The sequence below is a fragment of the Aythya ferina genome (genome assembly GCF_964211825.1).
Source record: "Aythya ferina genome assembly, chromosome: 3".
Lineage (NCBI taxonomy): Eukaryota > Metazoa > Chordata > Aves > Anseriformes > Anatidae > Aythya > Aythya ferina.
The window spans coordinates 74637472-74650668 of record NC_140298.1 but is presented as its reverse complement, the minus strand read 5'-3'; the positions used below and the strand labels follow the sequence as shown (position 1 = coordinate 74650668).

General features: G+C 35.6%; 2 protein-coding genes across 2 annotated transcripts in view; one reads left to right on the top strand and one right to left on the bottom strand.

The window, feature by feature from the left end:
- The window catches only part of NT5DC1 (5'-nucleotidase domain containing 1), a 198285-nt gene that overhangs the window by 135064 nt on the left and 50024 nt on the right, over positions 1 to 13197 (bottom strand). The window lies entirely within an intron of this gene.
- The window catches only part of COL10A1 (collagen type X alpha 1 chain), a 40855-nt gene continuing 33251 nt past the window's right edge, over positions 5594 to 13197 (top strand). The window contains exon 1 of the mRNA XM_084515238.1: positions 5594 to 6156. The gene's annotated coding sequence lies outside the window, so the exon portion shown is untranslated. The remainder of the gene's footprint in view (positions 6157 to 13197) is intronic.

The window sequence follows — 13197 nt, the reverse complement described above, 5'->3', positions numbered from 1 at the left end:
CCTATAAGCAAAGGGTTAACCAACATCAGAACTACAAGCGTTAACTGAGAAAGCAATAAGATATTTAAAATGTGGGTTTATGAATTATCCAATTCCCAATGAAGCACAATGTACGAGATATATGGTGTGTGCAATATTCCTTTGCAGCAATTTCAGGGAAGACAAGTGAGAACAGATACTATTTCAAATTTAATTCTGAGGATCATTGTACTTTTGTGTTAGTTATATCCTTACATTTTAAAACTAAGCTGCTGTGTGAAGATGTTTTCCCTTTCTAATGAGAATAAGGTTATTACGTGCATTATTGCCTTGCTATATGTAGTCTGTCCTAGCCTACAGCAACTTACATAGTCATCAGCTCTGCTAGGACTGTTATAATAATCCCATATGGATTCCTATACAGTTATGCAGTTCCACAGAGCAACTGCTGATTTCACTAACTGCACTGAGTTCCAGCAGCAAAATGCAAGTTCAAAATTAAACAATCCCTCCTCCCCCTTGATTCTACTGATTGTCCCTAAGGTTTTCTTTGTTCAGTGAAGAGAAGTTCTTGCAATCTACAATCCCAAATCACCACACACCCATGTCATTCTAAAACTATTGCTTCATATGGAAACGTTACATACTTGTACAACTGTCTGTAGAAAAGAAAATTCAAGTAGCAGTTTTTGTATTAAATGTAAAAACAGTAATTTTTAGAAAAAAAAAGCAAACAAAAAACACCAACTAGTATTGAAAGTTACAAAAACTAACTACTGGAAATTTATTCCACTCACTTGCAATCCAGTGCTGCCAAGGACCTGGATTTTAGAATGTCACTTCATACATGACCAGAAATAAATCTAATTCACCACTAAAAATAATTGAACTATTTTAAATTAAAAATACAAGGTGTTTAAATTTCTTATCACATTTAATGCCACTGTGAGAAAAAACATTAAGGTCACCTACATACCAGATAAGTTTTTTTTTTCTTCATTTTAAACCAACTTGAAATAAAACAATAGAAAAAGCATGCAACAGTGAAAACACTATTTGCTAACATAAGGCAAAACACGTCAGGATTAAATATACATATTATATGTCTTATTTTAATTATCTGGATTCAGAAAGTTCAGAAAGTCACATTTTGCTTAGCAAACAAAGAAAAATTGCTTTCAGAATAAATGTTTTCATTTCAAAATGTTAAGTGTTTTCATTTTGGAGTTCCTTACTTTCAGGCAGTCTTTAAGGAAAAGTAAATAAATAAATAAATAAATAAATAAAAACACAACCAGAAAAGATGCTAGCAGGTTAGACCCATGTTTTCACCTCTATGTTTCATAAGCAATTATTTGCATTCTTGCCTATTTATAATCCAAACTAAAGACTGCATCATAGCCTGAAGGTCAAGGAAATCCATCTTAGAAAGACTAAAATCTTCACAGCTACATCCCTGCAGCAGGAAAAGACAACTCAGATATAAAAACAGTTAGGGAATGACTGATGTAGAAGACCCTAAATCCTTATTCCTAAAGGAAGCAAAACTACTACAACTGATAATAGAAGATAACCCAGGCCCCTCAGGTTCTTCCTCCTTACCAGCTAAGATCCTACATGTTGTTTTTGTTTGTTTCACTAGAGCAGAACTGGATAATGTGCACTTATGTTTAGTCTGAGGGGAAAAAAAAACACAAGCTACACTAAATATGTTCACGTAATTGAAAGCTGAATACAGTTTTATGATTTAATGCCATTAATGAAGAGAATAAGCAAGGTATCTAGTAGCAAAACACTTCAGAACTCAACTGAGGTATTTTATACTGCCACATAATTTATTTGCATAAATTTGTATTATGCATTCCTGAGGAAAAACAAGAAATGTGACTACACATCAATGTGATCTAATTATCTTTTATTTATTCTAAATTAGAAAAGTTGTATTTTAGTAATCACAATTATATACTTGTTGTATGCTGGATTAACTGCAACAAAATCAGTTTGTATCAATGTCCTGATTTTGGAGCTTTTATCTAGTGTTACAGGTATTGCAATGATGAGTAATTCAAGACAACAATCCAAGTGTTGGCTTACAATCAGAACAAGATTACAAGATTTTAAAACAAGATTTTAAAAATACATCTGCCCTTCAGGGGCTTTATTTGCTGTGAAAAAGGCATGAAAAGGATGAATATATAGCTAACATATCATAACTACAGGTAGGGTGGGTTGGCATTTCCATTCCAGAATCCTAAACTTACCAGCTAGTCAGGATTTTCCAGGCCAGATGGTCATGTCATGATCATTTTCTTTACCTTTTTAAAACATTTTAAAGTGTTTCAGGAAAATGGTGTAACCACTGCCATGAATGCAAATAACGTAATAATGTTCTAATCTCACACAAATAGTCAGAAGAATTAATCTAAAAATCATATTAATAAGAAACTCTTACTTTTTCTTTTGTAGTATAGATCCTTAACATTATGTAACAGAACAGGCTGTCTCCTGGTGTTGAAGTGCTCTGTCTTTGTTTCAGTGACAATCTGAAACACTTCTGAAAACTGCATTATAGATTTATGCAGTTAAATTCTCCAAAGATTCCATCTTTCCTATGCCTTTTCCATTCCCACATGGCAGTTCTGTGCCAGCTGGATTAATTCATTATTCCTGTGTAGAAACTCAACACACCCTGGTCTAAGCCTCCTTAGCAAGAGCAGAACCTCGCCTGTCATTCCTTCCCGCAGCAGAGAAGTGGCATCACGCCACAAGTACAGCTGAGAGCAGTGAGCTTCTCAGTTACCTTGGTAATCTAGAGGGGGACAAAATGCCAGAAACGACCAAATCCTGAAGAGAACTGGGGTGGCAATTTGCAAGGAAACAGACATGGGAAAGTAGGACTGGGGAAATAAGAAGGGTGAGGGAAAGAAGGAATGATCTGTTGCAGAAGAACTATGGTTTATCCCATCCTCATGCCAGCCAAGTTAACTACCTAGCAGTGACATGTGAAAGGCAAAGGGAATTGCATTTAACTAAAAAAAATATAATAAAATAATCAGAACAGACCAAGACCTGAATTCCAGCTCATAGATGCAGCAAGTCTTTTAAGGACACTGACAGCTGACAAACAGTCATTTCCTGTCTTTCTTAACACTCTTGCAGCACTTGACACTCTTGACTGCAGATATTGTGGTCCTAAACTGTGAATTTAAAGAGATATTTTAAGGAATTTCATGTTAAAGGGCAAACTCAGTAAATATTGGTTAGGAATTGTTACGTTCATTGTCAGATCTATCATAACAAGAAAGTCATGCATCCATGAAGTGAAACAAACAACTAAGACTGAAGTGCCAAAAATACAGTGTTATATTCCTTCTACTTTATAACCATGCAGCTTCATTTTCACCTTTTCAGATGCCAGGCTCAACACCCTATTTCTATAAGCCTTTTACATGTCTGCATAAATATTTTGCACACAACTCTATTAAGGTTGATTTCTTATGACTGCCAGTATTACCACCCACCTTCTCACTATCTGAGCATTTTACAAATATTTATGAACATTTATCTGATTCCTATGAAATACTGGTATTTTATTATCTACCTACTACAAGGATCCCCAGTTCCCTGAAGTAGGGAGATGCTGCGGCATGTATATCCACTGACTCTGGATGCACCTTTCCTTGGAGCCTTTTTGTTTTTTATAACTTTATTTACAAACAGAAAACCTATTGACTTATATTACACCACTCTGTTCTGACCTTCTGCATGTCAAGCCCTTTGTGCCTGAAGGGTGGTAAAAGGTGCAGCACAAAATGAACGATCACCTGCAAAGAGATGGGTGGAGGCAGTCTGGAATCTGATCCTGCACAGGAAAGCCTATAGGAGCTTTGCCATTGACTTCAGTGACATTGTATGCTTTTCTATCCTCTGCATATGAAATACATGACTGAAATCAACTCCAGCACTCCCACATTGGTTGACCAGATTCATGAGTGCTCTTTCTCTCCTTTACTTCCCTACTTTGTTATCCTACATATCCCACATCTGCAAAACCCATGTAGTGACAACCATCAGTCAACATGTGCCTAAATCCTGTAGGGACTTCTGGTAAATAAGCACGTATTTTCATCATGTGGATGTGTGGTAGAAGTGAAAAAGGTTGCACAAGAACAGAAGTCTAGCATTCCTCACTTCTATGTGTCACATTTGAAACCTTACCATTTTAAACTTTTTTTTTTTCTCTCTTTTTTCTTTTTTTTTTCTCTCTACACTAGAAGTTTATTTACATTTCTGTCCTGATAGGCAGAATTTTTGTCTCTCAAGGCAGAGTTGGTGACAGCCTTGAAACTGGGAGAAGTTCTGCAATTCAGTCTCTCCCAAAGTCATTGCCAAAAATGCCATAGAAATGAATGCAGTTGCTGCCTCCAGAGCAGCAATGCTGCAAAGCTGGCATTCCCACTTAGTCCTCTTTATGGCATTAAACCACAATTTTCACCCAAATGATTTTCACTTCAGGTTTAGCAAGTGACTTGCATTTTGAATGAAATTATTGTCACCTTGGAAACCTGCTCCTCCTTGCTGTGGATGGACTCAAATAGAAATCAGGCAGACAAGCAGCTCTCAAAGAATATATTCCTTGTAGCAGGATCAAAACCATCTAGACAATTTAGTCTTGCAAGATGCTGGCTGCACGCAGAGAAGAATGAGAATAAAAAGTTTTTCCCACATCATTTTACATAAAAGTCAAGGCCATGAAGCAGGCTATAATGTTGAAATATAAATTTTAAGATATTTTGCACTACATTTTGAAAATGTTTTAAAATGTCTTTTAAAGTAAGGTGCAGGGAACATGACAATTAGGATTATCTGTATAAACTGACAGAAGCATGTAACTTCTGACATTTCATTTTCAAATAACATAATACTGTAATTATAATGCTATATAAGAACCACTCAAGAGTGTAGATACAAGTCTGACCACAGAGAAATGTCATAATGAAAAAGTGACTGTAAAAAAGACATGCCAACCAAGGGATACACACCCGTCACTCTCATCTTCAAGATTTATACTTAATTTTCTAATCTTTGTTTTGTTCTTCCAGGGCCACATCAGAGACTGAAAATAATCCAAGAGCAAATTTTCCTTCCTTCTATAACAGAGAACTGTTTATGCTGAATATAAGTATCAGCACATGAGATATCAACAAGATAAATCCAACAAGATAAAACAAGAAAACAAGCTAAAATACGTGACTCAATGAAGCACAATGTAGTCATCTTTGAAAGTGTGGTATAGGACTACAATAGACATGAAAGACGTGTTTAAAAGATGGAATATTCAAATCACCCAAATCAAATATTTGAATAGATTGAGGAGTGGAAATGGAAAGGTGGAAAGAAGAAAATATTTGATTTGAGATTATACGTCTGGATTCCAGCCAAGACACTAATACTTTGGATTTACCTATCATTCTTTAACAGGAAAAAATTAAAAAAAAAAACAAACACAAAAACAAAACAAAAACATAGATGTTATATCTGACTGGTGTACGTGTAGCACTTTCACAGAAGTAGAAAAATGAAAGAATTTGTAAGCTCTTCTAGGAGGCTTATTGCCCCTTTCTGAAATCTGAGTTTTGCTTCAAGGATATGAATAGAATAACACACATGGGAAAATGCCATAACTTTTTGTCCATTTTTTATTAATTACAGAACATAAAAGAATTTGTTTTCTACTCTCTAAGAAGCCTGTGACATTAAAGAGACATGTCAAATACGTTTCATGCTCTTCTTTAATAGAGATAAACAATATTTTGGAGGTTAAATGAGTAAGAATCCCCAGTCCCCTTCCACCTCTCATACAGAGCCATTTTCTGCTGGAAAACAAAAAATTACTCTCTCCTGGAACTGAATCAGAAGGCAGACCCGTCATTCAGTAGCCAACATATGATTCAGCTCAGCTTTTCAATAAGTTAAAAAGTCCAAAAGCCACCAAAAAAGGGTTTTTGAATTAGAGGGCTGCCTCATTTTAACTCTTCCGAAATGCTTGCTGAGCACTCCTGTGAATCATGCCTGCTGCAAGAGGAGCACCTCTGAGTTAAGAAAACAGTGACTGTTGGTGACAGCTGGCAAGGAGACACTCCCTCTATCGAGGGACAGCCTTCATTCAACTGAAAGGTAGGACAAACATGAATTCCTGTAGCTGGACACTGTAAAAGGTACTAGATCCTTGATTAAAATACAGAGCAGTGACAACCCTCCCCCAGCAATATTATTTTTAAAGCAGGAAATCCAATACAGTCTTTTCTAAAGAGAAAAATAACTCAGTTTATTACATCAAACAAGAGGCTACATAAAATATGCTGGTTTTTGCTTAGATTTTATGATTATGCTAGTATGCATTGAAAAATTGAGTAATAAACATTACTGCAAGTTGGAAAAAGACATTCCATTCAAGTCTCGGGAAATGATACAAATGTTAAAATAGCACTAAGTATTCCACTCGTGCTACACTCAGTGCTAGAATTGCAGAATGACTTAGTGATGCCTTCAAATGCTTTTCATATTCTTTCACGTAATGTACAAAATCAGAAAACTATTGCTGATGTTAATTAGCTCATTTCCAAAGGGATGCATTTTAAATGGGAGATTTTCTTCTACTTGTTAAGCCAATTCAAAAAATGTTCTACTACTTGTCTCCCTGATTAAGCATGTTATATTTTTAATAGCCTGATCATTTAACAGATTACTAACAATGAATATTTCCTATGCGTTTAAAAGTCCTGTTTAAAATAATCCAGAGCAGCCTTGTAACACTTACAGTAGCAGTTTGCAAAACTGCTTGAGCTTAACAAAAAAGTGTGTTGCACAAATGTAATGAAAAATTAGGCTTAAAACAAACACTTTTTAAATATTTATTTATAATAAATTTTAAATATTTATTTATCTGTTTTGATGGTTGCTTTTATTGTTTAAATACTTTGGAAATGCTGCTACATGAAAAAAGTGGAAGAATAGTTTTTAAAAAATGACCTTTTTTTTGGAAGCTGCTTATCACAGCATTAAAATTGAGGCTGCATTGAAAATTGTCTTTATTTTTTACTTTAAACGCTATTTGAACTAATACCTGGCATGACAGTTCTTTTTTTTTTTTGTTTTTGTTTTTCCCTTTTTGTTACCTTCCAGGATTTCCTCTAAATTGATTTGGCTGGGTTTTGGCCAAAAAGGGGAGAAAAGTTCTTTGTGCTTCAGATTTTTTTTTATTTTTTTTACAGTCTATTAAAACCCAGTAAATTCTAATGAATAAGTTGTACCTGAAAATCCTACTTTGAACTTTATGAACATCAACAAACTGTCTTATGGACTTTATCTAACCTAAAAACTTCTGGAGTTTAGTATTTGAATGCTGGCCGAATATTTGAATGGAGAAAAATAAACTTTCAATGCAGATTCCAGATGACCCTCACCATGCCAACTGCTATAGCTCCATTTTACAGACATGGACAAATTTTTAACATTTTCAAAGTCAATCTCAAAAAATAACAAAAAATCTTTATTAGAGAGTTTCCATGTTATACATTTCTACAGGAGGACCCAAATTTGGCTTAGGAAGCCACCAACACAATTTCTTCTGTCACTTTATCTTCATGTCTTATGCTACAGCTCGTACTGTCAAGTGCAGGTAAGGGTTTATCTTTCCCACACACTTCCTGCATACACGAAATTAAATGATACATGGTGATGACTTCAAAGAACTACAGTTTGCTCAATATTTTCAACACCTACTCAACTTGTGGACTATAATACTGTTATTTTTATTATATTATTTTACATTATGATCTTTTATACCATGTTACATCTCTAGCATATTTACTTAAAAGCATTTGAACCAGTCCTACTAGAGCTTTTGCCATAAGGGTTACTAAGATGTATCCTTGGCCTTGTTTGGGAAAACCAAGACACTTCTAAGTAAATGTGCTCCAAAATGAGTATGTAGAACAAAAGCATAAAAGCTGTCACAACTGCAGCTCTGAATTATGCTCCACAGCCTTCCTATATAGGAAGAACAGGGAAGTAGAGAATCAAGTACAGATCATGGGTGCTACATTTGTTTTTTAACTTTGCTTAAGGCAAATAAGATTCTTATAGCTTTCCCTCATCCACAATGCTCCCCCAAAACATCTTGTTTTTCCCCTCTACTTCCAATTTCTTTCCAATCCTTTTACTATCAAATTCTTCTACTTAAGCTTGTGTCACCCAAGTACTCCCCCATAATTATTCTTTCCCTGATCCACTCCTTCTGACCCCCTGCTGCACCTAAAATCTGCTCATATCAAAATTCACCTTCTCTCAGTCCAGCCTTGTAGCTCCTAACACTGGACTTACGGTGCTCAATATTTTTTTTGCATTTCCACATGCACCTAACCTTAGTAAGGCTAAATTCGGGGCTCAAGACTAAATCTTAACGTTTATGACCACTTGCAGTTGAATTGATAATACAAACTCTGTAATGGCTCACCACCTCTTGAAGGAGGTCTGTTCAAATGGCTCATCCTGCATCCCAGCATGGTCTTTGGGACCATTTGTGACATGGAAAATCCAGGTGATCTGCTGCACGTAGTTTTCATCTGCAGAGATCTGCATACTGACCATGAGATTACCCCTTGCTCTCCTACCTGTGTCACACACTGGCAGTTGGCAGCAGAGCTCTGCTCTTCCTTTGAAGCTTTTCAGCAAGATGTATGGCCCCTTGGCAGCTGTTATCAAGGACTCAGAGATGCACTGCTATTGTATGAGAGACAGGTAGTGATACCCTAAAGTCCCCTCCTAGAAACACATAAACACCACCCCATCACAATTTGCCATCACTCAAGTGGTTCCATCCACCAGTCCAGGGGGATTTGTGAGAGCTGACCACTGAGAACACAACCCATGAGAGAGCTTATCCCCACACACCTTACCTACAGAAGCAGTATTAAAATCAGAGAGAGCTGGAAAGCACAACAGATAAAATATCCTTCCTTTATGCCTAAATTGTACTGTCGCCCCAAATTATTAAGAATTAAAAACCTCTTACTTTTAAAGATTCTTTTTTTCACGTAAGGAAGCCAGTAATACTTTCAAATGTAACAGCAGAATTTGTATTTGTGCAGAAGATCCAAGCATCCTGTTAGAAAGTGCAGAAGCCCCTTCCTTCATTTTAAAATGGATGTGCCAGAAATTTTTCTCTGATAGATCATGTAGTCTTCCTGAAATTAAAGACTTAAGACTTTGTGGTTGGTAGAAGTTCAGCATGGCTTGCCATGCAAATTGATAATTTTGCCTTTTAAAAGCAGCTTGGAGAAAAAAATGTATGCAATTTAATAATGTTGGGCTAAATTATTTTGTGGTATAAATCAAAGGAGAATATCTTTAGTAATGTAAGATGGAGGGAGAGAGAAGTGTACCAAACAATATTGTTTCCCCTATACACAGCTGTTGCTGATTTGGCTTTAATTTCCCCTAGTAGTCAGTTAGTGAATGCAATTTTTAAAGATTCAGCATATCTTCCATTCACAGCCTTAAAGATCTCCAAAGTGTTTAAGTGCACATGTAAGTTAAATCTTAAGATTTTTATTTATCTTTCTATTCCACCAGGCTTATTTGCTATGCACTACTACTTACTTCAAGCTATTGCCTCAATTTACTTAAAGCTATTATCTACAGATATAATTAATAATGTTTAAGATATTTACGTTTAAGACATTTATGACAAAATAAAATGTACCTTATGTGGATCTGCATTTAAGAATAAACAAATTAACTTCATTGAATCAAATATTGTTTTGCTATGAACACCTTTTTTAGAAAACATTTTCTGTTAAAGCATTTGCTGTTTGGTGTCCATGAGTTTTTCAGGGCTTCCAGAACATCCTGTTGTGTTTTGGTACTTCCGTCTCTATTTCTATCGTTAGTAAACTGCAGAGCACCATTGCCTTCTGACCCTGAGACCAATTGGCACAGTCTTCTCATAGCCACAGCAGTCAGTACTAAAAAAGAAAAAAAGGTTAAAATCCTCCATCTAAATGCCTGCTGGGAAATTTGCAATCCTGGCAAATTCCAAAACTCCAAAAGAGTGCTTAAGGATGACTTGGCAGCATGACAACTTGTTTGGGCCAAAAGGATGACCAGGAGAGTTCAGCAACTTACCAGTGTAGACAACAGACTTCCAGGTGTCTGGCACAGGTCAATTCACTAATACAGGCATAGCCTACAATTACCATATCAGTGACGTTTCAAAAGCTTGTCAAGTAATTTAGAGATCACTTACAGCAATTAACAGGAATTAACAACATCAAACTAACGTAGTTGCTGTAGTGAAATTACTATTATATCTCATGTATGTGATCTGCTCTGGATTGTCTAACGTGGTAAGCAAATCTTGCACCAGAGACAGCCTGAACTTTCACTGAGTTTAACTCTGACAGCAAAGAACCTTATTCTTGGCTCCTCCAGTACCAGAATTGCTTTTCAGCTTCTTTTCAAGCTCAGTGGTTTTCTGCAAACATATGGGAGATTACAAATCACCAGTCTCTTCCTCTTTATGACTATTTTCCAGTGGATTCAGCCTGATCTTTCAGTTATGAATCACTTATCAATGCCTCATGTGCAATTTTCGTAAGACAGTACGTTATTAATTACCAATCACATCAGTGGCTCCAAGTGCTTAATTTTCATTTTGAATGCTTTCCAAGAAATAACATTAGAGCTATTTATTTTTGCATTAAGTAATTTTCTGAGTCAAGTTCAAAGCAGAAATGTATTTCATAATTAAAGATTTGATACATTTGACTTCGCCAAATTTAATTAAGATTAAGGATGGAAATGGTTGTTAATTATTTGGGAGATGAGAAAAGGGATAAATATTTACCAAACCAATTCAGATAATTCATTCAGATTCACTGCTGTCATCGCTGACTTAATGGTGATTTTTCTTCAACATTTAATGCTCTGAAAGGATTCGTTCCCTTATACTCACCATCACTTTCAACAGTTTAATTATTCCTCTCCAAAATGTTGTCATTTGGAAAGCCTACTCTCATATTCATTCACTATACAATTCAGGGAAAGGTTACTTATGAACCTTTTATGAGTACCATCCTTCTTGAAAGACAAAGCATCACTTTAAACATTCCTTCTACTAGAGTACTTTTTGAGTGCCTTGACAGTAGGGGTATGAGAAATTATTCTACTGAAAAACTAGAATTTTTTTATTGAAAGCAAAAATAATTAAACTTGAAAATACTGCAGTAGTACTTCTAAGTTATGCAGTCTATGTTGCAGGGCTGGCCCGCACCAGCTATGATACAGTCCTCCACTCACACTGGAGAGAGGAAGCACTTTCAGAAATGATGCCTCTGCGCAGGAGTACCACGGGTAATGCACACATGTAGCCAGCTACTCTGAGACCATCAGCTTTCACATTGAAGAAAGAAGTGATCAGTTTCATCAAGAATAAACACAAAATCACACATTTGAGTTCTTTCATAAAAACAAAACAAACAAAAAACCAAAACAAACAAAAACAACAAACAACAACAACAACAACAAAACAGCTCTGTAGATTGTGCTTTTGGCATAAAACAACTCAACTCCAGCAACAATTCTGAGATCCTCATGGAATACTCTTTGTGAAACATGGGAAAAGACAAATAACACAACTTGAATAAAAGCTAAATCAGTTGAAAATAGCTTCTGAACACGAAATAGAGGAACAAAAAATTGGCTAAATCATACTAAGATTATCTTTTAGCCCAGTGTTTATCTTTCTGTGAGACTTAATGCTAGTCCCAAGTGGAAAACACAGAATAAATAAACCACCAGTGATTACTGGTTCAGAGGAAATAGTAGAAAAAAAAAACAAGACCAACAAACCCAAAGAATTCTATTCAACAATTTACACAAAGAAAACATGTAAAATAACGTTGGGGGAAATGTCTCGATATTTAACTAAGAATGTCTGCCTTTTGCAGAAAGACAAACCTTGGGCCCATACTAGTGATCCATTAAGACGGAATCTGTATAAGTCTCAAGAAGTAATTTTGGGAAGTAATGTTTCACAGGTGCCACTCCTCACAGCTCTCAGCTGATGGGTACATCAACAAATAACGCACGGATCCTTTGAATATCAGAGGTTATCTTTCCCAGTAATGATGTAAATGTGAAGGTAATAAATGAAGGAAAATAGACTGTACACACTGGATCCCTTAAAAATCAGAATTGGCCATGGAGAGCAAAACTGCATGCGGTGATCAACTCTAAAGCAGATAGAATCAACATGAGAATAATGTGACTCATCTGTACATTATATGATGGCTTAGTGTTTCCAAGGAAGCATCACATACAGTGGTTATAGTCTGTGTTTGGGACATCTTGAACAGCACCTTTCCTTTTTTTTTTTTTTTTTTTGGTTCACATTCAATTAATTAAATTTCATTCACATTTTAACTGGGACATATAATAACACCTTTATACTATTAGGCACTTATTTATACATTTATAATCTAACAGTATCTAAATAGCATTGAGATAAAGCATCTATATTTAAATATCCATTACCTAATAATTATCTTATCTAACTTAACACAAATCTGGTAACCAAGAGTTAGCAAGAAAACAAGTTTTTTATCAGGATTTAAAAAGAAGATAGCATGAGAGGTGCACTTAGCACAGAAAGTATCGTCAACTCCAAATATTCAAATGTTGTGACTGAAATCCCAAGAAACATGAAATTAAAACCAAATTGAAAAGCCTTTTGATTTTTTCATCTTTTAGAACTATTCTCTATGCCTTACTGTTCTTCCTCTTCCCCAAGCATCTGCTTAGGACTATTGTAAGTCTGCTGGGACATCTGTTTGACAAAGTATGTCATGACATTCTTATGACAGTTTCTTTATGGAATCATCTACAGCCAGAAGTTTTAAATAGATTTCATCATGTTGCCTGTGTTTCAGTGAATACACAGCTATTGATCTTCTGTTTTTTTGGCATATGCAAAGTTGTGCTGTTTTTTTTGAACAATGGGAACACACTTCCAACATTCCACTCTGCCTCCTTTTGCATTGCTCTCTATTTCCTCTTGCACACTTTCATGCTCCCTCATACTTCTTTCTAATTCACTTAGCTGTTGCCAATACCTGACAATTTTCTTTCTGTCACCTTTATGCCCCATTTTTCACT